This window comes from Capra hircus, chromosome 13 (genome assembly GCF_001704415.2).
Source record: "Capra hircus breed San Clemente chromosome 13, ASM170441v1, whole genome shotgun sequence".
NCBI lineage: Eukaryota > Metazoa > Chordata > Mammalia > Artiodactyla > Bovidae > Capra > Capra hircus.
In genome coordinates this window covers 38,719,715-38,745,424 of record NC_030820.1, presented here as the reverse complement: position 1 = coordinate 38,745,424, position 25,710 = coordinate 38,719,715, and the positions used below count along the sequence as shown (strand labels likewise).

At 47.1% G+C, this 25,710-nt stretch overlaps 1 protein-coding gene and 2 pseudogenes across 1 annotated transcript in view; all 3 read right to left on the bottom strand.

Annotated features, from left to right (window-relative positions):
• Nucleotides 1-11,199, bottom strand: part of RIN2 (Ras and Rab interactor 2) — a 204,280-nt gene extending 193,081 nt beyond the window's left edge. The window contains exon 1 of the mRNA XM_018057247.1: nt 10,968-11,199. The gene's annotated coding sequence lies outside the window, so the exon portion shown is untranslated. The remainder of the gene's footprint in view (nt 1-10,967) is intronic.
• LOC102169606 lies at nt 15,557-19,438 on the bottom strand (annotated as a pseudogene).
• LOC102169309 lies at nt 17,796-18,560 on the bottom strand (annotated as a pseudogene).

Genomic DNA, 25,710 nt, shown 5'->3' with positions numbered 1-25,710 from the left:
TGAAAAGGAATGAAACTGGGTCATCTGTAGAGATGTGGTTGGACATAGAGTCTATCATGCAGAGTTAAGTCAGAAAGAAAAATAAATATCATATATTAGCAAATATGTCTGGAACCTTGAAAAAAATGGTACAGTTCAGTTCAGTTCAGTTGCTCAGTCGTGTCTGACTCTTTGCAACCCCATGAACCGCAGCACACCAGGCCTCCCTGTTCATCACAAACTCCCAGAGTTTACCCAAACTCATGTCCATTGAGTCGGTGATGCCATCCAACCATCTCATCCTCTGTCATCCCCTTCTCCTCCTGCCTTCAATCTTTCCCAGCATCGGGGTCTTTTCAAACGAGTCAGCTCTTCACATCAGGTGACCAAAGTATTGGAGTTTCAGCTTCAACATCAGGCCTTCCAATGAACACCCAGGACTGATCTCCTTTAGGATGGATCGGTTGGATCTCCTCGCAGTCCAAGTGATTCTCAAGAGTCTTCTCCAAAACCACAGGTCAAAAGCACCAATTCTTCTGTGCTCAGCTTTCTTTATAGTCCAACTCTCATATCCATACATGACTACTGGAAAAACCATAGCCTTGTCTAGATGGACCTTTGTTGACAAAGTAATGTCTCTGCTTTTTACTTTTTAATATGCTGTCTAAGCTGGTCATAACTTTCCTTCCAAAGAATAAGCATCTTTTAATTTCATGGCTGCAATCACCATCTGCAGTGATTTTGGAGCCCCCCAAAATAAAGTCAGCTGCTGTCTCCACTATTTCCCCATCTATTTGCCATGAAGTGATGGGACCAGATGCCATGATTTAGTTTTCTGAATGTTGAGCTTTAAGCCAACTTTTCACTCTCCTCTTTCACTTTCATCAAGAGGCTCTTTAGTTCTTCTTCACTTTCTGCTGTAAGGGTGGTGTCATCTGTATATCTGAGGTTATTGATATTTCTCCCAGCAATCTTGATTCCAGCTTGTGCTTTTTCCAGCCCAGTGTTTCTCATGATGTACTCTGCATATAAGTTAAATAAGCAGGGTGACAATATACAGTCTTGACGTACTCCTTTTCCTATTTGGAACCAGTCTGATGTTCCATGTCCATTTTTAACTGTTGCTTCCTGACCTGCATACAGGTTTCTCAGGAGGCAGGTCAGGTGGTCTGGTATTCCCATCCCTCTCAGAATTTCCCACAGTTTATTGTGATCCACACAGTCAAAGGCTTTGGCATAGTCAATAAAGCAGAAATAGATGTTTTTCTGGAACTCTCTTGCTTTTTCCATGATCTAGCGGATGTTGGCAATTTGATCTCTGGTTCCTCTGCCTTTTCTAAAACCAGCTTGAACATCAGGGAGTTCACGGTTCACATATTGCTGAAGCCTGGCTTGGAGAATTTTAAGCATCACTTTACTAGCATGTGAGATGAGTGCAATTGTGCAGTAGTTTGAGCATTCTTTGGCATTACCTTTCTTTGGGATTGGAATGAAAACTGACCTTTTCCAGTCCTGTGGCTACTGCTGTTTTCCAAATTTGCTGGCATATTGAGTGCAGCACTTTCACAGCATCATCTTTTAGGATTTGAAATAGCTCAACTGGAATTCCATCACCTCCACTAGCTTTGTTCATAGTGATGCTTCCTAAGGTCCACTTGACTTCACATTCCAGGATGTCTGGCTCTAGGTGAGTGATCACACCATCGTGATTATCTGGGTCCTGATAATCTTGATCCCTGTACAGTTTCTTGTACAGTTCTTTTGTGTATTCTTGCCACCTCTTCTTAAAATCTTCTGTTAGGTCCATACCATTTCTGTCCTTTATTGAGCCCATCTTTGCATGAAATATTCCCTTGCTATCTCTAATTTTCTTGAAGAGGTCTCTAGTCTTTCCCATTCTATTGTTTTCCTTTATTTGTTTGCATCGATCGCAGAGAAAGGCTTTCTTATCTCTCCGTGGTATTCTTTGGAACTCTGCATTCAAATGGGAATATCTTTCCTTTTCTCCTTTGCTTTTCACTTCTCTTCTTTTCACAGCTCTTTGCAAGGCCTCCTCAGACAGCCACTTTGCTCTTTGGCATTTCTTTTTCTTGGGGATGGTCTTGATCCCTGTCTCCTGTACAATGTCACAAACCTCCGTCCATAGTTCATCAGGCACTCTGTGTATCAGATCTAGTCCTTTAAATCTATTTCTCACTTCCAGTGTATAATCAGAGAAGGCAATGGCACCCCACTCCAGGACTCTTGCCTGGAAAATCCCATGGACGGAGGAGCCTGGTAGGCTGCAGTCCATGAGGTCGCTAGGAGTCGCACACGACTGAGTGACTTCACTTTCACTTTTCACTTTCATGCACTGGAGAAGGAAATGGCAACCCACTCCAGTGTTCTTGCCTGGAGAATCCCAGGGATGGGGGAGCCTGGTGGGCTGCCGTCTCTGGGGTTGCACAGAGTCAGACACGCCTGAAGCGACTTAGCAGCAGCAGCAGCAGTGTATAATCATAAGGGATTTATTTAGGTCATATCTGAATGGTCTAGTGGTTTTCCCCACTTTCTTCAATTAAATCTGAATTTGGCAATAAGGAGTTCATTATCTGAGCCACAGTCAACTCCCAGTCTTGTTTTTGCTGACTGTATAGAGCTTCTCCATCTTTGGCTGCAAAGAATATAATCAATCTGATTTCGGTATTGACCATCTGGTGATGTCCACGTGTAGTCTTCTCTTGTGTTGTTGGAAGAGGGGGTTTGCTATGACCAGTGCGTTCTCTAAGCAAAACTCTATTAGCCTTTGCCCTGCTTCATTCTGTACTCCGAGGCCAAATTTGCCTGTTACTCCAGGTGTTTCTTGACTTCCTACTTTTGCAAAAAATGGTACAGATGGTCTCATTTGCGAAACAGAAATGGAGACACAGACACAGAAAACACACCAAGGAGGAAAGGCGTCGGGGTGGGTGGAATGAATGGAGAGGTTGGGACTGACCTAGATACACTACTATGTATAAAACAGATAATGAATGAGAACCTACGGAATAGTACAGGGAGTGCTACTCAGTGCTCTGTGTTGATCTAAATGGGAAGGAAATTCAAAAGAGAGGGGACATATACACATACAGTTGATTCACTTTACTGTACAGCAGAAACTAACAACACTGTAAAGCAACTATACTCCAATAATTTTTCTTAAAGTACCTGCTATAGATATGTCAGTGCTATTCTGGCAAAAACCAGACAAGCCCATAACTTTCCCAGTGCATCTCAGACGCAGACAGGTACTGAGACAAGGGATTGACAAATGGAGCAGGACCGCTTGAGATCGACGGCTATGAACCCTTGACATGCTTGTGGTTTTCCAGCCTGTCCACCTTCCTGGGACAGACATAGGCCAGGGGATGCGTTCAGACAGGGGAGTCCCCTGAGAGAGACGACAACAGAATTCAGGTTTATGCCAAAGAAGGGCTATCACCCTAGACCCCAAAATCCAAGCTGGGAAGGAGGCAGGTGAGGATGTGACATGAACGAGGCACGGGGACCTGGTGGCAGGGCCAGTGGATTGTAGAGCAGGGCAGGGGCTGAGCCAGAGCAACTCTGCAGGAAAAACAAGGTTTCACATCCCATCATCGCAATAGAGGACGAGGTGGATTGAGTCCCCTCACCAACGGCCGCTGGGAAACTCGTCTGCTGAATGTTAAAGTCTTCTGAAAATGCTTTAACTGTTACAGTATTTTACCCCTGCTTCTGTGCTGGGTTTTCATACGGTGTGTAAATATGCTTAGATTGTTCATATCTTGGTCCATTTCCCCAGCACTCACTACAAAAAAGTTTCCTCAAAGGTAGTTTTGTTAAATTGAATAACACACAAGTATACAGCTAGATAAGAACCTTTAGTTCAGTCAACCTTCAACAACTATGCTGCCATGTTTATTGATTTTTGTCTCTATTTCTAGAATGATGTTTCATTTACAAAGCATCAAAATCTCTGAGAACACAGTCTTGGTTCTCAAGTGAGGCTCTTTTTCTCTCTAGAAGAACTGAGTGCAGCTTCCTCTGAAGCATTCCATTTATTTCCTCAATCATTTTCCATGGGGTGTACAGGGAATTCTTCAGTACAGTAAATACCAACTAAGACCCAGATGTTTAAATGAACTATGGAAAAACAATGGTGAAAAAATGCTACTTTTTCATACTATTCATTTTCTTTTACCCTTAATGTTGATCATTTTTTTCTCTTGCGATTGTTATTTTAATGGTTTCTTGGTACTTACACTAAATGAAAAACATACTGTAGGAAAGTAAGTGAGAAAGGGAGAAACAAATATTGCCTATTAACGCATATATATGGAATCTAGAAGGATGGTACTCATGAGCCTATTTGCAGAGCAGTAATGGAGACACAGACATAGAGAACAGACTTACGGACATGATTTGGGGAGGAGGAAGGAGAGGGTGGGATGTACCAAGATAGTAATATGGAAGCATACATTACCATACGTAAACTAGATGGGACTTTGCTGTATGACTCAGGAAACTCAACCCAGGGCTGGGTAACAACCTAGAGGAGTGATGGGGAGGGAAGTTGGGGGGAGGTCCAACTGAGAGCGGACATGGGTAAACCTATGGCTGATTCATGTCGATGTTTGGTAGAAACCAACACAATTAGTGAATACTGTAAAGCAATTATCCTTCAATTAAAAGTAAATAAATTTTAAAAATACTGTAGGAAAATACTAAGAAAGAGATTGATTTCCACCTCATATCAACAGTTAAAATTAGACCTGATGATAGATCTCTTGAGATCTTAAGTCATAATGTTTAAAATCTCATTTCAGAAATATCTGTAAATGATGTGACTGACAAGGCCTTAATCTCCAAAATATACAAACAGCTCATACAACTCAACAACAACAACAACAAAAAACAAACCCAATCCAAAAATGGGCAGAAAACTTAAGCAGACCTTTCTCCAGAGAAGAAATACAGATGACCAACAGGCGGATGCAAAGATGCGCAACATCACTAATCACGAGGGACACGAAAGTCAGAACACAGGGAGGTATCACCTCACACCTGTCAGGACGGCCATCACCAAAAGCAAGAGAGGTGACAAATGCTGTTGCGGATGTGGAGAAAGGAGAACCCCTTCTGCACTACTGGTGGGAACATAAATTGGTGCAACCCCCACAGAAACCAATATAGAGATACCTCAAAAATCTTACACAAGAACTGCCACATGGTCGATTCCAACTCTGGATATTTATCCAAAGAAAATGAAAACAGGAACTCGGAAAGATATCTGCACCTCATGTTCACTGCAGCACTATTTACAATAGCCAAGACATAGAAAAAAAACCTAGCTGTCCACTGATGGATGAACGGATAAAGATGTGGTTCAGCTCAGTTCAGTCACTCAGTCGTGTCTGACTCTTTGCAACCCCATAAACCACAGCACGCCAGGCCTCCCTGTCCATCACCAACTCCCAGAGTCCACCCAAACCCATGTCCATTGAGTCGATGATGCCATCCAACCATCTCATCCTCTGTCGTCCCCTTCTCCTCCTGCCCTCAATCTTTCCCAGCATCAGGGTCTTTTCCATTGAGTCAACAAATCGCATCAGATGTCCAAAGTACTGGAGTTTCAGCTTCAACATCAGTCCTACCAATGAACACCCAGGACTGATCTCCTTTAGGATGGACTGGCTGGATCTCCTTGCAGTCCAAGGGACTCTCAAGAGTGTGGTACATATATACAATAGAGCATTATCTAGCCATCAAAAAGAGTGAAATCCTGCCATTTGCAAAACATGAATGGACCTTGAGGGCATCCAACTAAGTGAAATAAGTCAGATAAAGAAAGACAAACACCTTATAATCTCACTTATATGTGGAATTTTTAAAACACACATACACAGCCAAGCTCATAGATGAAGAAGACAGACTGCTGGTTGCAAGTCGCAGGTGCAGGGGCTAGGGACAGGGGATGTAATGGGTGAGGGTGGTCAAAAGGTGCAAACCTCCAGGTATAAAATAGGTAAGTCAGAGAATGCAGTGAACAGCATGCTGACTACAGTTAATAATACTGTATTGCATATTTGAAAGTTGCTAAATGAAAGTCACTCAGTCGTGTCCAACTCTTTGCGACCCCATGGAATTCTCCAGGCCAGAATACTGAAGAGGGTAGCCTTTCCCTTCTCCAGGGGATCTTCCCAACCCAGAGATCAAACCCAGGTCTCCCGCATTGAGGTGGATTCTGTACCAGCTGAGCCACAAGGGAAGCCCAAGAATACTGGAGTGGGTTGCCATTCCCTTCTCCAGCGGATCTTCCCGACCCAGGAATCGAACCAGGGTCTCCTGCATTGTAGGCAGATTCTTTACCAATTGAGCTATCAAGGAAGTTGCTAAAATAGATCTCAAAAGTTCTCATCACACACACAAAAATTCTGTAACTGTATAGTGACAGATGTTACCTAGACTTATAGTGATCACTTCACAATATAAATACTGAATCATTAAGCTACATACATGAAACTAATATAAAGTTGTTTGTTAGAAAAAAATTCACAAACTGGGGGTAGTCTGGGTCCTGGCCAGTCACAACAAGTTCTGAATGGTCCGACTCACCATCAATGCAGGCGCTTTCTCTTCCCTTCCAGGCCCCTGGACATGGGCCTCTAGGTTCTGCCTTGACCCATTCTACTTGTCCTGTGGCCTGTCCCTGGGTTAGTTCACTGACTGCCCCACTCTGGTCCCCTCAGCATCCCAGTAACTCCCCAACTCTGGCTCTTCACTGACAATTTCTATCGAGGTAACATATAAGACTTTTAAACTCAACAGGTTAGCAGTCACACTCAGTATTTCTCCCCCACTCTCCTTTGGCCACACATGCAGAAGGACACACACACACGCTTACTCAGAAATACCCACCCCATCTGATTGGTCCATTTTTCTCAAAACATTCCTTTCCTTGACCTCTGTGACACCATCCTATTAAATACAGATCTCTAAAGGAGCCCACATATCTTCTAATCTTTGGAATAACCTATGAAACAAATCTGCAGACACATTTGCTCAGCACTGGAGACCTAGAAATGTCTCCATCCAAATGCAGATAGACGTTAAATTCACCCAGCCTGTCTGATCACAGTATCATCTTTCCCAAGGCTCCTCCTAGCCCACCACTCTCCTCTGAATCCCTGAAATACACACTAGAATCCTCTGTTCAGCCTAAATAGCCAGGGGTACCAATGGGTGAAAAGTACCTAATAGATCGCAGGCAAGCTCTGATTCAAAAACAACTGCCAACAATGGGTGTGTCTGAATTGGGGGCTTCTGAGGCACTGTTTGGGGAGGCTGGGTGAGCTCTGCCTGCTTACGCAGCCCAGGGAGCCCACTCACTAGGGCCTGTTTGCACTGCTGACCAAAGAACTCCAGGTCCCTCAGACCTATTCACACCCAGGCGTGGGATGGGGGAGCACTGATTCATGTTAATCAGATGCATGCGTGTGCAAATGCTAAGTTACTTCAGTCATGTCTGATTCTTTGAGACCCCAGGGACTGTAGCCAAGCTCCTCTGTCCATGGAATTCTCTAGGTAAGAATACTGGAGTGGGTTTCAGTTCCCTCCTCCAGGGGATCCTTCTGACCCCACAGGGATCAAACCCATGTTTCTGAGGTCTCCTGCATTGGCAGGTGGGTTCTTTACTCACCTAGCACCACCTGGGAAGACTAGTCAGATGCATAGAAGCTGGCGAGCCAACAATTCACTCTAAATTTACAAGGGGGGATTACTCTGTCTTTTAAATGTCCAGAACATATATTTTTACTCTTCTGCACACTAGTGTTCCTTGAACACTGCCTAGACGTTAGGAGGTTTTGCATGAACTAAGCAATTTCCCCAAGTGGACCCCTTAAGAATGCTGGATCCAGAAGACGCTTCCTGGTTCTGGGGCCAAATGAAGTTGGCAAACATTCTGTATTACGGAGTCCTCCCGAAGAGTCCCGATGCACATAATAATAACAGCACTGAAAAGTCCTGCAGGGGATACCCTGCTTAACCCTCTTATTTCTCTAAAACATTTTACCCCTGTGACTCTGTAGTAATTTCTCTGGAAAAGTGCCTCTGAACACACCACTGTGTAAATTCTGTTCCGGACATACACTTCATGGTGTGTATGTATCTGAGTCTGGCCACCTCCAGCAAGTCAACAGTGGTTCCGCTGAATGAGTTCTGGGCCTGGGGCTCTACTTCCAACTTTGGTGCTTTGACCTGCCCAGGCCTCTGTTTTCCTACCTACCAAATGGAATTATTAGTGTTGTTGTGACAAACAACTGTGACATTATCTGGAAAAGCATTTTATAAAGCCCTAGAATAATATGATTATCTGATAAGAATATACTTATTGCTCTGCAACTCCTCCAAATGCTTTTTACAGAAGGAAACTTCACGAAGTGTTAGGCAGTAAGAGCTTGGCTTTCAACCTTAGGAAGTTCAAAGACAGAGGTCGAGCAGGGGCCACTGAATACGGCTCAAAAGTAATTGCTTCCCAGGTGACTCTGTGGTAAAGAATCAGCCTGCCAATGCAGGAGACAAAGGATGCGCAGAAGACGCAGGTTAGAACCCCCAGTTGGAAAGAGCCCCTGCAGTAGGAAATGGCAACCCACTCCAGTATTCTTGCCTGGAGAATCCCACGGACAGAGGAGCCTGGTGAGCTACACTCCATGGGGTTGCAAAGAGTCAGACAGGACTGAGCTAACATGCACGCACAATACATACCCAAGGACTTCGGGTGCCTGACCAGGGAAAGGCGGCCGGAGTTCAGCTGAAACCACTAGGAATCTGGCAGCATCATCAGACCTGGATTGACACGAGGAACAGGACAGAGCCTCTGGTGGAATGTGGGCAGTGCCTGTGCTAATTGGGCCCAACTGTGGCCGACCTCTCAGGGCTGTATACCCCCGGACAGAGGAGAAATGAGTTTTATCTGTCTCCTCCAAGAGGAGGGGGAGGATTTTTGGCAAACCGGGAGGGGGACCTGGGGTGGGTTTAGGGGAGGGCTGCTTAGACGTTCTTTCTAAACAAGCACATACCTGCAGCTCTAGAGGGAGTCAAGCTGCTTGCATCTATTTCTGCATGGGGGGGAGAGGAGGGCTATTTCAGATCTCCTTCTTCCCTTAGAGAACATGTTTGCAGCAGGGAGAGGGTCTCCAGACAAAGGAAGTCACAGTAGCAGGGCGTCCTCCTGTCCCCAGCCTCCAAAGGCTGAGAGCAGAGTCCCCAAACCCCAAAGCTCCTGTCAACCACCAGTGTTCTTTCTGGAGTCCCGAATAGGAGCCCCACCCCCGCCCCCCTCAATCCGAGGCCACGATGCTGTGGAGGTGCCAAGGCAGGGACAATGCATGTTTGTTCTAGAGACAGAACTGGAATTGGAGGCCAAGAAGGAAATGCCCACCTCTATGTGCACTCATAAAAATACTCTCGCATACTTGAACTGGGGAAAATAGCACCAGTTCCACAGTCAAAAAGCATAACCTACAAGAGAAAACAATCCGAAAAAGAAAGTATCTATGTGTCTAACTGTACACTTTGCTGTACACTTGAAACTAACACAACAGTGTAAACCAACTATCTTGTTTTTTAGAGCCATAGTAAAAACAAAAGAACACGACTATATATTCAGTATAAAGCCGCACTGCCTAAACTGCAGCATGCCACTCTGCCAAGGCTCAGAAATCCCCAGGTGAGGTCTAGACAAACAGGGCGGTTGGAAACACTGTTTCCACCGCACAGTGACGCAAGGTCATAACCACAACCAGTCTTGATGTAAAACGTTGACATTTTGTTCAGGGGATTTTTCACATAAAATTTGATGGTTTTCAACAGTGCATTAAAATATTATTTTTGTTAATGACCGAGTTCCGCCAGCTGTTTGTGTTTGCTGCAATATTTACAAAGTCCTGTTGGTCAGAAGAGTGCCCTGGGGTTTCCTTCCAGCTGACAGCACGTTCCTAAGAAACCCCACTGTGCCTGAAACCCTCAGGGCTGCAAAAAAATACAGCCCCCCAGCTTTCGGGTTTTTGCGGCTTTCTGTCCTGAGTTAGGAAAACCCCCTGCACTCCCCTGCACTCCTCCTCCACTAGAGAAACGAGGCGCCGGTGAGGGCCCGAGGGGGCGGCGGGGTCAGTCTCGCCTGTATTTCTTGGCAACACATCACAGGCTTTAAAGTTGAATTCTGCAAACTCTCCGAAGTTCCGCGGCCGTCGGGGGCGAGGGGCGCGGGGCGCGGGTGGGTGGACACTGCGCTGGTGGGAGCCGAGTCCAAGGGTGGAGACCGAGCCCGGGGATGGAGGGGCGTGGAAGCTTCAAAGTGTGAGAGTGACCCCCTCCCTTCCGCTCAGGAACCCTAGGCTCCTCCGCCTGCCGCACCGCCATCAATCACGGCGACAGCCCCTTCGTCCCCCGGCCGGCCTCTCCCCCGGGGGAGTGGGTGAGGGGAGGAAATCTCTAGCCCGAGGGTCTGCCCCTACCACTGGCCGAGCGCACCGACCCGGTCTGCCCCGGGCTTGCGACCCCCGCTCCAGGTTGCGCGGCGCAGGGCGCACTTGACAGGCCGTCTGCGTCCCCGCAGGTCCAACTCCATTCACGTCCCGGCGGCCGTCCGCCGTGCGCGCGCGCACCCCGAGCCCCCGCGCCTGCAGCCGCGGTGTCCCACGACCCTCCGCGCAAAGGCCCCGGGAGGATTCCCGCTGGGAAAGACCACCCTGGCCCAGTCCCGGCGCCCCTACTCCCTGGTGCCCCCTTCCCCATGCGTCCCCACGACCCCACAGCCGCCCGATTGCCAGGCCCCCCAAGTCTCCTCCGGAGGGGAGGAGCGTGCGAGGACTAGCACCCTGCGCCCCGAACCCTGCAGAGCCCCTGCCCGCGTGCGCCCGTTGGGGGGGTCTCCGGGCGCTTGGGGTGCAGGCCCAGGGGGTGGGGTCTCCGCTGCCACCGCCCCTTACCTCGCGCAGGCCCTCCCCGCAGGTCTCGGAGAGGGGCGCGACCCGAGCCCCGCGGACCGGCGCCGGGCTGACTTTCCCCGCCCGGGAGGCGCTGTTGGCGGAGGAAGAGGAGGCAGGAGAGGGAAGGGCTTTGTGTCTGCCTCGCGTCCTCCCTCGGCTCCAGCGCGGGTCATCCCCCTCCCCCAGCCGCCCTCCCGAACTCTGGAGCGATGGGGCGGGGGAGCCGAGGGGGCGAGGAAGGCGCCTGCGCGACCCGGGTCCACCCCCGCCCTTCCCCCTCGGCCCCCCGCCCGCAACCCCGTACCGCCCACCCTGCGCCCCTGGACGCGCAGCCTCTACGCTCACCCCGGCAGCCGGCGCCCCGGCGGCAGGGCGGAGAGCTGCGGCAGAAAGTTGATCTAACCCGGCGCGAACCCCGCTGGCCCGGCTCCCGACCCGCCTCGGCGCCGCCGCCGCGCTTTGCTCGCTCCCCCGGGGAGGGCCAGGCTGTTGTTCCCGAAGACAAGGCCCAGCGTCCCCTTTCGATCTGCTCATGTCCCCGGCTGCACGAACGCGTGCACCCCCCTCCACGGAACGAGCCCCACCGCCCCGCCGCGGACCCGGATCCGCCGCGCGGGCTGGGAGCCCTAGTCCCGGAGGCCCAAGTGGGGCGCGGCGCTTTGTCCCCGCTTTGAACGCGCCAGGTGCCTGCCGCACGGTGTTGTGCTCGTCTTCACTGGGTAGGGGGCCGCCAGGGTTTGTTTCTGCATGAGCAGCCCACCCCCTGGCCCGCGGAAGTACGAGGATGTGGTTTGGCTCCGCGCTGGGAGACCTTTCTCACCCCTGGTTGGGGCGACGCGCACAGGCAGAGAGGCGAGGGGGTGCGGGCGGGTTCACCGCCCCGAACCAGCAGTGGTCTGGCGAGTCCCTGGCAAGGGGAAGTTCTCTCACTTCCCCGCTAGAAAGAAATACCTAAAGGTTACCAAAGTAGCTGGTGTCTCAAAAACAAACAAACAAACAAAAGAACAATTCAGAGACACCCGTTTTGGACAGAGCAGAAAAAGGAAGCCAACGGACAGAAACCTTATATTTTGTTTCAGTTTGCCCCAGACCAGTAGCCCAAGAGGAGGCCTGCATTTCACCGGTGGTGGTTCTTGTGAATCCTGTCTTCTAAAAATCCCCAAATTTATCCTTTGTATTCAGCTAGGCTCCCAGGAAGACCGAACCCACTGTGCCTGTCTTCTGTTCCAAGTCAACCATTCCATGAATAATTGAGCACCTGCTTTTGTGCCAGGCACTGCTGTAATGTTTGGGGATGAGCTAGAGGACAAAAGACCAAAAGATCTTTGTTATTGATTCCAAACAAAGATCTCCCTGCCCTTGGTGGAACTGACCTACTTGGACAGGGGTGGGGCGGATGCAGGGGCAGAGGGTGACCCATGAGCATCAGTCAGTTAATTATCTGGGCTGTAGAGGTCGTCAGCAGTGGGAACTGGAGACAAAGTAAGCAGGCTGGGGAGTCCTTGTGTCTGGGGTGCTCCGAGGAGGCTGGCCTGAGCAGGTGGGATTCGGGCAGGTGAGGAAACGAATTACCTGCAAAGAGGAGTAGGGGTAGAGGCTCTGAGCTGCTGGGTAGAAATCACGAGAGTCTACATGGAGGGTAATGTGGTCTGGCTACATTGCTGAAAAATGGGTCTGATGTTTTACCGGAAAGTTCACTGCAAGGAACAAAGGTGGAAACAAGTTAGGAGACTTGAAATGATCTCAGACTGAGACAAAGGTGGCCAGAGCAGAGGTGAAGTATGGATTCTCACTGGTTTTGCAGGTGAAAGTGTCAGGAATTCCTCTGCGGTTGGATACACTGGAAGAAGGGAGAAGCAGACAGAGGCAGACCTGGCCCCACATCTCTCCCACTTCCCTCCCTTCCTCCACCAGGAATGACTGTGTTTTGTAGACAACCCGAGGTAAATACGGAACAGGTACGGCCTCTGCTCCTTTCTTCCTGTTCTTTTCCTCTTCTCCCTTTCTAGCACCCTCTTGAAAACTTCATTCATCTTGTGGACACAGGCTCGATGTATCCCAGAACTTGGGACCCATTAGGCCGTACTCCCCCCAGGTAAACATTCTACCGTAGAGATGGATTTGGGGGTTACTCAACCAAACTGTTTACTGAGGAGCAACTGTGTATGTGCCAAGCTCTGTTGTAGGCTTTGGGGCTACAGCAGGGAACCAAACAGACAAAACATTGTGTTCTCCTAGAACCCTCAGTCTCGTGGGGAGAAAGTCAATAAACCAGACAAACAAGGAAGATATGTGACATGGTTGATGAAACGTGCCATGGAGGAAAAATGAACCCGGGGAGGGAAAGAGAGGGTGCTAGGGAGGCTGTGATTTGAGATAGGTGGTCAGAGAAAACTCCGGGGGTGGGGGGAAAGAAACCTTTTTAAAAACAACGAACCTTGGACCCTCTCAGGGACATACTCACACTTGGCAGGTTTGGGCTCCCCCCACCCGGGTCCCTGGAGGCTGCAGCGTGCACTCCAGTCAGCCACAGGGATGACAAGTGCTCTAGGGGCACTGCTGTCAGCTGAGGACCAGCCAGCCAAGAAAACGACATTTCTAATGAAGTTATTTCCCTTCCAGAGTAAACCAAGCAGCCCTGGTCTGGAAGCATTGCCCAGAGCTGGCAAGTTAGCAATTTGTTTCTTTCCTCTGTTGAGCAGGGCAAATAGAGGTGAGTGTCCTGAGCATCACAGTGATAATGATGGCTTCTCTTTATTTATGCATCTGCAATGGTAAATGGGTAACGTTACCTTGATCAATCCCCATAGCCACCCTGAAATTATTTGAGGCATTCTTTGTGACCTAGTATATGATCTATTTTGAAAAAAAATCCATATTTATCAGAAAAGGCTTATTAATGCCCCCCATAATCTAGTTCATATTTAGCATATAGTAGTTGTTCAAAACTGTTTATTCCTGAACTCAAACGCCAACTAATTAAATGTGAATTCATCTTTTGCATTTATTCTAATTGTTTGTGTCATTTACTTTTATACTTTTCTTTGCCAGTCTTCTAATTTATATCCTGCTTTCTCCCCTATCCCATTCCTGAATAAAATGATCATCTCCCATTTCAACTGGAGTTCCGACATTTTTCTTTGCATTTTCTACCTCTTGTATTCTAACATTGCCATGCTGTTACCCAGTACATAAATATTTATGGGTACTATGCTTTTACAATGGATGGCAGTTATCAGTATAATAAGCCTCCTTTGCCCCATTAAATGTGTTTGTCCTGATTTATTCTGAAATCCATACCATGACCCCCACTTTCTTTGTGTTTACGTTCAATACATTTTTTAGTCTATCCTGTATTTTAAATCTTTTTTTTAACATTTATGCAATTGTTTTAATTTATTCAACTCTAAAGATTGACTGCAGCAATTTTTGGATGGTTGACACCTTAGATTAACACTGATTATATTGCTATAAATTTGGTTCAGGGTCAGAATGGGAATCAGGAAAGAGGGAGAACAATAGCAACAAAAATCTTCAAACACTGAAATGAAGAAATACTTTTTTCCCTTGAATTAATGCTACTTTCCCATAGAGTTCCCTAGACTGGTTTGCAGCCTGCTGGTGCTAAGTCACTTCAGTCGTGTCTGACTCTGTGTGACCCCATAGACTGCAACCCACCAGGCTCCCCCGTCCCTGGGATTCTCCAGGCAAGAACACTGGAGTGGGTTGCCATTTCCTTCTCCAATGCAAGAAAGTGAAAAGTGAAAGTGAAGTCACTCAGTCATGTCTGACCCTCAGCGACCCCATGGACTGCAGCCTACCAGGCTCCTCCGTCCATGGGATTTTCCAGGCAAGAGTACTGGAGTGGGGTGCCATTGCCTTCTCCCGGTTTGCAGCCTAAGGTAATAGAAAACAAGGCTTGGGCATATGGAAGAAACCGCAGGTTAAGCCATGGTGCCAAGCGAGAGTCTAAAACCGCGATCTGAGTGTCAGTCTCACGCACAGTTTAGGAGCACAGGCAGATTCTCAAGTGTGTCCCAGGGTTCTTCCATTTTCACCTATTCAATTCCCCCTTTTCTGGCCAATTCAGGACTGTACACAACCCCCTCTCTGCCTCTCCTGGTGTTTACACGGAACCCGACAGGCACGTGTGGCTCCTGCTTAGACAGAAAGGCAGCAAGACCAGCTGTGATCCATCTCCTCCTGAACGCCTGGACAGTCGGGTTGGCTGAGGAAGGCTTCTTCAGGCCTCCGGAAGGCCTGGAGCCCTGGGAAGAACACTGCTTACCCTTGGGAAACCTGGCAACAATTGCCTGTGATTTCTGGTGGAAATGACCAATCAGAATCAATCCATATCACTGGGAAAGGTCAAGGTGGGGAGGGGGGGAAAGCTTCCCTTCCAAAAATGGTAAAGAGGAAATGAGGAGAGAAGAAACCAAAATATTTAGAATGGCAAAATATTTAGAATGGCATAAAAAGTGATATGCATAAACTTCTTTTTGTTGTTAAATCTAACTAGGAGTTTCCTAAAGTCCGGTTACCAAGTTGGATTGTGTGGGAAAGAAGAGAGAGACTGGCTGGAATTTTCCTCAGGAGTTCACAACTTCAGGCTGAGAGGTCCTTGGTTTGCACTGGGGGAGCCCCTTCCTGAATGAGGGCTTGGGTGGGCTGGGCTCCATGCTGGCTCCAGTCCCATTGGTCCCTGCAGAGTGAGCCTGGCCCCATTCACTTCCTGGTGCCTAGGGTGGAGCACTCTGGTACCTGGAAGCAGATGAATACCATGAGCTGTTTCTGTAACAGCCCACGCTGTCGTGTTGCCCTTGGTTGGTGGGGTCACTGGACTGTGGGCCTTGTGGCCTGTAGCCTTGTCCTCCTGGCAGTACCTCTCGATGAGGCTGGTAGGATTGGCCATTGGAGTTTGGTGTGGTTGTAGGCGTCTCCCCCGGTGCCGAGGTTTTCTTGCTAGCACTTGTAAGGCTGGGAGCAGAGGCATCACACGGGTTACTTAGACATAGATGCAACCAAGCTACGCTGAGATCACGTTGAATAGCTGTTCTTTGGATGGGATACTTGTCCAAATGAATCAGTGTTCTTCTTCAGGGTCTCTACGTCACAGGTGAATCGGGGCACTCGTCCCAGATCCTCATCATATTTACGTTCACTAACAAAGTGGTTGATAACAGCTCTGAGCTCAACCAACTGCTCTTCTGACATCCGAACAGCCACATCAGTCATTTTCTTTAGAAGTTCGGCTTTCTTTTGACGGTTAGGCAAAATTTCCATTATTTCACCTTTCTCTTTGTCCATTTCAGCAAGCAATGCCACTTCCCAATCCATGAAACAGCTCTGCTGCTGCTGCTGCTAAGTCACTTCAGTTGTGTCCAACTCTGTGTGACCCCGTCTGCAATTCAGCAAAAGCTTGTTTCACTTTCTTAATAGAAGCATCCATCTCTTCTTCTTTTTTTTTTGGAGTTTATGTAAAAATTTATTTGACCAAAATGTAGAAAAAGTGATACTATTACATATGATACAGTTGCAAGAATCTAAATGGAAAGTGTGGGTTTTATTCAATTGCACAATTTGCTAGTGTATCTCCTGGGTAGTGTGGTGCTTAATAAATAGGAGTAAGGGGCAGAGGATTCAGATAAGCTAGAAGCAGGGTGATTTTTTGAGTCAGAATTGTAAACTTGAGTTGGCCCCCACACTGCTGGGGAATGTGGAATGTTTCAGCTCTGAGATGTTAACGGAGAAAGCAGAAATATAACAAAATACAACACATTATGTGCAGCCCTGTGTACAAAATACTCCATATCCAGCTTAATCAGGAGTTTCTTGGTCTTTCATTAACTTGGTCCTGAAGAAGGAATTAAAATTCTAGATAAGTCAATCTCCAATTTGCCATTCTCTCGAGTATAGAGATGAAGTTACGCCAATTTTTTGGTTTTTACTTTGCTGTCTGAGAGGGCCATTCTGCCTAATATTTGTTCACAGAAAAACAGTCTTGCTCAGTTACTGATGGTTCTGAAAAAGACTGCTTCTCTGAATAGGACTGACTGCTCCAACATTCGCTTCTTCTGAGTGGATGGCCTCCTATCAGAGCAGATAAGCACGGGTCATTATTGGAATAAGACGTCAGCTCCTCAGAGAACTTTAGATTGAAAGAAACATATAGAAGAGCATATCAAGGATCTAGTCAAAACACATTCGGCTAATTATTATGACTCTTTTCTAAGCATTCTCATGCTGACTGCTCAGAGGATGTCTGTTCTGTTCTGCACGGTGGAGTGCGGAAAACAGCCGGGATGATCAAGTTAACCTCTCCGTGGTTTATGACTTCCCACAGTAACCCCACCCCCCTTTTTTTTGGTCTGGATGGAAAATCCCCACCCATTTTAATGTGATGATCCCTGGCCTCCTACCACATGACCAACGGCGGACATTCTCCAACCTTTTAAACTGACCCATGACTAGACATCAGAATCTGTGTTTTTGAAAGTGTGGGGCTGTCTATTCTCCCAGGAACCAAATGCCCTCAGTCTTAAAAGAGAGTATGTATGCTCAATAGGAAATACCCTGCCTACCTTAGGAATATATGCAATTTACGGATAAAAATAGAGCTGAAAAAACGTGTCATTTTGAAAAACAGGAAGGTACAGATTAACTGGTGCTCAAAGCTTCTCTGATACAAAATATTTGGTCATGAATTCATAATTTGCTTGACATTTCCAGCAAAGCGAAGAGGCAATAACAAAAGAAACTTCTTACAAGAGAAGACAAAGACATGGCGCTCTGGAGCTTCTGTTGAAACAAGACTCTACTGTTTCGGTTTATATACAGTTTAGTTAGTTTAGTGTCTGATCCAGTGTCTGATATAAGCCCACGTTCTCTTCTTTGGCCTGGGCAAGTGTTTCTTCCAGGTCATCAATCGTCTTTTCCAGTTTTGCAACTGTTCTCTCTGCAAATTCAGCACGGGTCTCAGCCTCTTTCAGTTTGTCGGACAGAAGTTTAATTTCTTCTTCGTATTTGTCCTCCTTTTCAGGATACTTTTCAGATGCAGCCTCTAGTGACTTCAGGTTGTTAGTGACATTCTTGAGTTCTTCTTCCAGGTCACCACATTTTAGTTCGGACACCTCGGCAGGCTCCTCTGCCCTCTCTAGCTCGCCCTCCAGGATGACCAACTTAGGAGCTACCTCCTCGAATTTGCGGTCGGCCTCCTCGGCGATGTGCTTGGCCTCTTTAAGCTGCATCTCCTGAATCTCCATCTTCTCCTCATCTTTCATGGCGCGGTTTTCTATCACCTTCATCCCCCTCTCACTCTCATCTGCAGCCTTTTCTGCCTTCTCCAGCTTCTGCAGGGCTGTGGCCAGTCGTTCCTGAGCCCTGTCCAACTCCTGCTCAACGAGCTGGATGCGTCAATTGAGAGCTGCCACATCACCTTCGGCTTTCTCGCGCCGCTCGCGCTCGCCGTCCAGCTCGCGCTGCAGGCCCTGCGCGCGGTCCTCCGCCTCATCTGCTTGCTGCTGCAGGGCCTGGATCTTGCGTTTCACCGCCTCCAGGGAGTTGAGGCCAGCCATGGCGCGGAGGCGCACGCAGCGGGCAGCGGGCGGCGGGCAGCGGCGGGCGCTCGGATCGGCTCGGCTCCGGCAAGAACTGCCCCATCTCTTCGGCAAGAACTGCCCCATCTCTTCTTTAACTACAACTCGATATCGTGCAAGAGACACTGTGCAGCGCTGGAGGTCTTTCACAGATTTTTCAATATTAGAACCAAGCTTTTTGTTGGTGAAAGAGAGGGGAATATCTTCCATGCCTAGATTTGAAAGCTGAGGTCCTATAGTAGTTCTTGAGAGAGACTTGGCAACGTTCCTATTTTGTTGAGAATTCTGAGTAGAGGGCATAGTCAAAGATCTGGACTCGAAATCAGAGACACCATTCTCCAGCATGGATCCTGTTCTATCCAGCATCTCTCGTGTGGCAGACTCAGGATCCTCCAGTTCTCTGGCTTCTATGGAAAGTGTCTCCATACCTTCACTGAGTGAGTCCACAGACTCAGTATCACTGATGGCACCGTTCACATGATAACCATTAATACCACCTTTCTCTGAGGAGGGCGCAGATTGTTCCTCTTGAATGGAAACCGATTTATTGGAATCTGGGATACTGTTACCTGGTTCTGCTGCAGGTTTTGGCTTGCTTTTCTTCTTTTTGTTCGTTTTCTTGCCTGTCACTGTCCATTCTTTGAGTACTTCACTGGCACTACCTTCCATGAATGCTTGTACTGTTTTGTCCACACGATTATCAAAGTGCTGCAAATCCAGGATAATTTCAGTGTTACTGTTATTGGGAACTATTGCACGCACTGCATTTATCTTTCCTTTCATGTTTTCAAAAGCTCCTCCTTGGGCCAGTACTGTACCGGACTGCAAATCAAAAATGAATGCTGGTGAATCCTTCTGGTTTTGTTTCCTAGACATTTCAGGTTGCTTTAATCTCAAAAATTGCAGAAGAAAAGTATTATTTTGCCTTGCCTTGGTTCTGACCGTAGTTATCTTTGATTTAAAAGGAGGCGACCGAAGGCTGTAGTTGGAGGTGATAAATATAAAATCTTGGTCATTTGAAATCCTGTTCACTAGCCGTCGATCTCCTTTTCATCTCTCATATCAAATCCGTGCCAAGAAATATCATTGTAGACATTCATGTCTCTTTTTCCAGGGAGATTCTATCCTGGGCCCCTGTAGTCGCCGCGTTCCCCAGTTCTGGCTCTGCGTTCCGGACGCTCTGGGGTCTGAGAAGAGGAAAGGCTGTTTTAAATCTTTTTGCATCTTTTTGTTATGATGAGTCTTTTTGAAGCAACATTTATATAATTGAATTTTCTTTTTAAACCCAACTGATGAAGTTCTTTCAATTTTTGCCGTCTTGTTTTATGATGTGGGGGTTTTATAATCCCCTGCCACTTCCTGAGTTCTGTGCTTTTTTAGTAAAACTGACTGTACTTTCTCTCTTCATATTTTCTTTGGGCATTTGAAAAGTATAGCTCTTGTTTTAGCCAGAGTGGTTCATTCCATCCTGTATTCAGTTATGATTCTGTACTGGGAGGCAGACACTGTTCTAGGCACTCTGGTTATTTGATGAATATATGAAGGGCTTCCCAGGTGGTGCTAGTGGTAAAGAACCTGCAGGAGACGTTAGAGATGTGTGTTTGATCCCTGTGTCAGGAAGATTCCCCTGCAGAAGGAAATGGCAACCCACTCCAGTATCCTTGCCTGGGAAATCCCACGGACAGAGGAGCCTGGCAGGCTACAGTCCATGGGGTGGTACAGAGTCGGACACAACTGAAGTAATTTAGCAGGCATGAAGCCAAGAAGAATCTGTACAAACCTGATGAAAAGAACCCTTATCCTCTCTTTGCTTCCTCATAATTTCAGTTACTTTCCCACAATTACTCTTTGTTCAACGAAATATATAAGCACTTAGGCTTAATCACTTTGGTGGTAATCCTTCAAAGGCTGCTATGCATGTGTAAAAATAGAATTTGTATGCTTTACTTCTGTCAATCTGTTTTATGGCTGCTTAAGTCTTGGGTCCAGCCAGAGACTCTAAGAGAACAGAGGGAAAGTTTGCCTCCCTACACCGTGCACGTAGAGTCCCCAGGGCATGCTTGTTTATATGTCTCTCCTGAGTTATGTTTGGGTGTAGTTTAGATTGATTTATTTATAATTGGCCACACTCTGCATGGCATGTGGAATCTTAGTTCCCTGGCCAGGGATTGAGTCTCAACCACTGGATTGCCCAGGAAGTTCCTGAATGCAATTTAGATTACATTTTAGTTGAGTTTAGCCAAGCAGCAGCAAATTTATTAAAACTGGTGGGTGCCTTGATAATAGCAAGTATTTGTTGACATTAACTGAAAGAAAGTGTCTCCTTTGAGACAGCTGAGTTGCAGTGAAACGCGCAGGGTGGCATTTTAGAGATTTGTGTGTGAGTGTGCTTGCCAGCGTGTGCTTATACCCCACACCTCACCCAGTGGGAGGAGGGGTCCTCCCGGCCTGCTGAAGAAGCCCTGGGAGGAAAGAATCCCCCCAGCTGCTTAGGTTTCAGGGGAGTCCTTCAGTGAACAGCGGTGCTGTTTACTGAGACGGGAGCAGTTTCGGAGGGATGAGAGGTAAAGACTCCTGGCTGTCTTTGGTTTATTTGAAAACTGCCCGCCCTGACTCGGCCCAGGGGCACTGCGGGATTTACTGTGCCACCCTGTTCCCTGCTCACCTCCCAGGCCCCTCGATCTTCCTAGTCTTTGGGCGCTGGACTTCAGAACAGAAACTTTCACATCACTGAATTATTATTTTTCTTCTGCATGACTCATCTGTTGAGAATTAATTGTATATCTGTATTTGGCCTGATGTCAGGCTGAAACGGCTTTGTCATTCACCACGGCCAGGATGTTTCCAAACTGTTTTACTCCACACAGGATAATTTCTCTCCTATAAGTAAACCCCGTTTTCTCTTGGCTTCCATGCCAACAGCATGTCCTCTGGATCCAGTCCTCCTCCTGCTCCTTTGCTGCCTCCTCCTGCGTGACCAGACTCCAGCAAGTGCCCCACACTTTTGCTTGCCCCCCACCCAGCACCATACCCCTTCACACTCTCTGGGTAATTAAACGCTTTATCTATACCACTGATCACAGATCTATAACCCCAACTCTAACCTCTGGTGTACCTGATAACTCTCTTACATCTTCTACTCCTGGGAGGTAATAGCTACTCAATGTTTTCATACCGAAGTTAGAGCTCCTAATTTGCTCCCCTAAAATTCTCCCCAAACTTCCCTATCTCTGCCTTATCCTTAATTTCTTGCTTTTTCTCACCTTTTTTTCTTCCAGTTTTATTGAGATATGATTGGCATAGAGCACTGTATACATTTAAAGTGTACAGTATACAGATGACTTACATACACCATGAATGATCACCGCGGTTTATGAACGTTCATCATCTCTGATAGATACAAGGGGACTTCCCTGGTGGTCCAGTGGTTAAGACCTGTGCTTCTAATACATGGGGCATAAGTTCAATCTCTGGTTGGGGAACTAAGATCCTGCAGGCCACACAGCCAAAAAAGAGTAAAAATTTAAAAGATCCACCTATGGTGGAGGGAAATAACTTTTAAAAAAAGCCAAAACCTCTTATAAATACAAAATTAAAGAAATAGAAAATATTTTCCTTGTGATGGGAACTCTTGGGATTTACTCTTAACTTTCACATATAACATGCAGCAGTGTTAATTACATTTATCATGTTGTACATTGTATCCCTAGTGTTTATTTATTTATCTTATAACCAGAAGTTTGTACCTTCTGATTATTTTCATCCGATTTCCCTCCTCCTCCTCCCCTCTGCCTCTGGTAACCAAAAATCTGATCTCTTTTTTTCTATGAGTTTGTTTTTGAAGTGTAATTGACCCACAGCTCTATGTTAGTTTCTGTTGCCCAACATAGCGATTTGGTATTTCTATACCTTGCAAACTGATCCCTGTAAAATACCTGCTTACAGTCTGAAACCCTACGAAGACAAGACTCTTGCTTTTTCTTTAGTTCCGGCTACAGACACATCAGTGACACCTCCCTGCTTTCCCCACAATATGTAGCCTGAATCTGTCTCCTTCTCTCTGTCTCCCTTCCCACCAGCCTGGGCTGAGCCACCACTCCGCAAGTTAAGGAGGCTCCTCCCTGAAACACTGCATCCAGTCTGGCCCTCTGAGGATCTTTGTACACACAGCAGGCAGAAGGACATACAGTAAGTCAACCTTCAGGTCAAAAACTTTCAAAGATGTGAACGTGTTCCTGTATGCCAGCTATTGCACTGTTCTATTATGCTTTTCAAGGTACTGTAAGATTAATTTTTTTTGTTTTTTAATGTATCATTCATGTGAAAAGTATTATAAACCTATTACAGTACGGTGCTTTATAGCTGATTTGGTACCTGGACTAACTTTGTCAGACTCATGAACACGCTCTCAGAACAGAACTGATTCGTGTGTGGGGACTTGCTGTACTGTAGTCAGAACCAAAGTCAGGTCACGTCGCTTTCCTGCTCACCATCTGGCTTCTCATAGTGCTTCTGGAAATTCAAAGTCCTTCTCGAAGCCAACAGAGTACTCATACTCTGGCCCCGTGCCCCACCTTGAGGCCTACCCTCCACCGGTTCCCGTGGTCCCCCAACTCCCCGCTCCCTGCCCCTGGACTCTGGTCTTCTCTTTGTTGGACACACTGGGCTTTTTCCAGCCTCAGAGCCTGTGCAGGAGCTGTTTCTCTGTGGTCCTTTGCATGTTTGCACCTCAGGCACAGAGTGCACTTTTGAAGACTTTATGGACCCAAGGATTTTTGTTGTTGTTGTTATGTCCTTATAGTTCAGTGACAGTTTGGTGAGTTATAAAGGTCTAGGTTCAGAGTTATATTTATTCAAAAAATCAAATTCCCTGTACGCTGTGGAGAAGCCTGAGGTCAACTGCATTCTTGCTTCGTTGTAGGTGGTTGACTTCCATCATCTGAAAGCTGGCAAATAGCAGCTCTGTCTTCAGTGTGTTTGAATTCCACTGTGATGGGGTCTGAGAATTTTTCTTCATCCACAGTGAGGTGCCTTCTCCAGCTGTAGACTCTCGTCTGTCTTCATTCTGGGGAACTTATGGACATGCCTTCAGGCCCTTCCTGGTCTCCTTCTGGATCTGCACATCAGCTTCCATCCTCCAGGCCTTTTAACTTCTCCATCTTCCATCTCCAGTCTCCTCTGCTGCCTCCTTGGAGAGGTCCTGGGTCACATCTTCCTGCTCATTGGTTCTTTGTATCCTTTTTTTTTTTTTCGCTGCACCATCCAGTTCATAGGATATTAGCTCCCCGACCAGAGATCGAACCTAGACCCTCAGCAGTAGAAGCACAGAGTACTGACCACTGAACCGACAAGCAATTCCCTGTATCCATCTATTCTTTATTCCACTTGTCACTTTCTGTATCAAAATGTTCTTTGCATATTTCCACCCGTTTCCCTTTTGTGGGAGGTCTGATTCTTGTATCATATGTCTGACTTCTTAATATTTTTATCATTGCTTGTTTGAAAATGTTGGTAGAGTTGTGCCAGTAATTCTGCTTCAGGTGGTGTTTGCTGTTACATTTGCTGCCCTTCTGGCAGTGGTGCCCCCTCAGGCATGATATTTGAGGGTACTGGCTCTTCTAACTGGCATAGGTATCACGAGAGAGTCCAGGCCCGCTCCAGACTGTATCACCCCTCGCATATCAGGATCTGTGTACTAGCTCCCTGTGGCTGCATGTTACATCACTGCACACGTGGCAGCCCAGCATTGCACACGTGTGTGTCATCTCTCAGTTTCCCTGGGTCAAGAGTCTGGGTGCAGCTTAGCCAGGTTTCTCATCCTCACAGGGCTTCAGTCCAGGTGTTGGCGGGGGCTATGTCCTCAGCTGAGACCCCTGCACCCTCTGCTGGGTTCTCTAAGCTGGTATGTTTGCCGGCAGAATTCACTTCCTCACAGCTGTGTGGCTGAGGCTCTTGGCTCAGTGGCAATAAATGAAGACCAAATGGGAACAAGGAAAGACCATTTATTTAGAGCTTTCAATAGCAAGGGAGTCGGCCACCATTATTTGCATTTGGCAGAAACTCAAAGGCAGGTAGAGGGGTGGGGAAGCTTGACAATGGAGAAAAGAGGCAGCTTCAGGTCAGGTGTGCCCAGACTGAGGCCGCTGGACTGGGAAGACTGGATGCAGCTGACCAGCTCTGGCTGGCTCGGGAGCTTGTTGGCCTCTGCTTGGTCCCACGTTGGAAATCAGAACAAAATCAGGAGGCTGTCAGTTATTAATTAAGTTCTGATTGTTTTGTCAAAGGGAGTTTTAACTTTCTCTCCTTTCATACAACACAAGTTCTGGGCATTTTGGATCAGTAGTTACAAGGGTCATGGTTTTGCTTCCTGGACCAGTGGCTAGAGACAGTGGTCTGATTTCCTACAGGTCTGACTTGTACATGGCAGCCGGCTTCCTGGTTGCTATAGGTGGGCTTCCTGGACTGGTTGCTGCAGACTGTGGGTCAGGGTTCTCTTTCTACCTATGGCCTGGCCACTGTCTGTTCATTTGGTCTTCAGCTCCCAGAGGCAGCCCGTGGGCCCCTGGCATGTGGCTGTCTCCTTGGGCTGTTCACAGAGAGGCAGCTGCTTCTTCATGGCCAGCAGAGAGCGTCTGTCACTCTAACGCATTCTACTGTTGATAAGAATTCAGTTCACTATCACGAAGAAACAAGAGGAATTTTATTCGAGCCAAACTGAGGATTATAACCTGGGAAGCAGATTCTTGGAAAGCTTGGAGAACTGTTTCACCTGTTAGAAGCAGAAAACAACGGACATACACATTTTCAAGACAAAGGATCATATGTCAAAGTGACAGCTTGATATTTTACATAAAGTTCACTGGACACACGGTTCCGGTAAGCACCTGCAAAGTGAGCGGCAAGTCTCCATGACTCTCTCCAGAGCCGGGAAAACACACTGTTCTTGTAAGAAATTGCATTGCTGGCATCAGAAGAAAGAAAAAAAATTGATCTTCACGGTTGGGCAAGCCTTCTTATCTTTGAGGCACTCAAGGTTTGTGTGTAATTCAAATGCACACGGCACATTGGGGAGGAAGGAGGTCCAGACAAATGCAGAGAGAGAATTTTATGTTGAATTTTTCTTGTCCTGCCTTAAGTATAAATTTTAT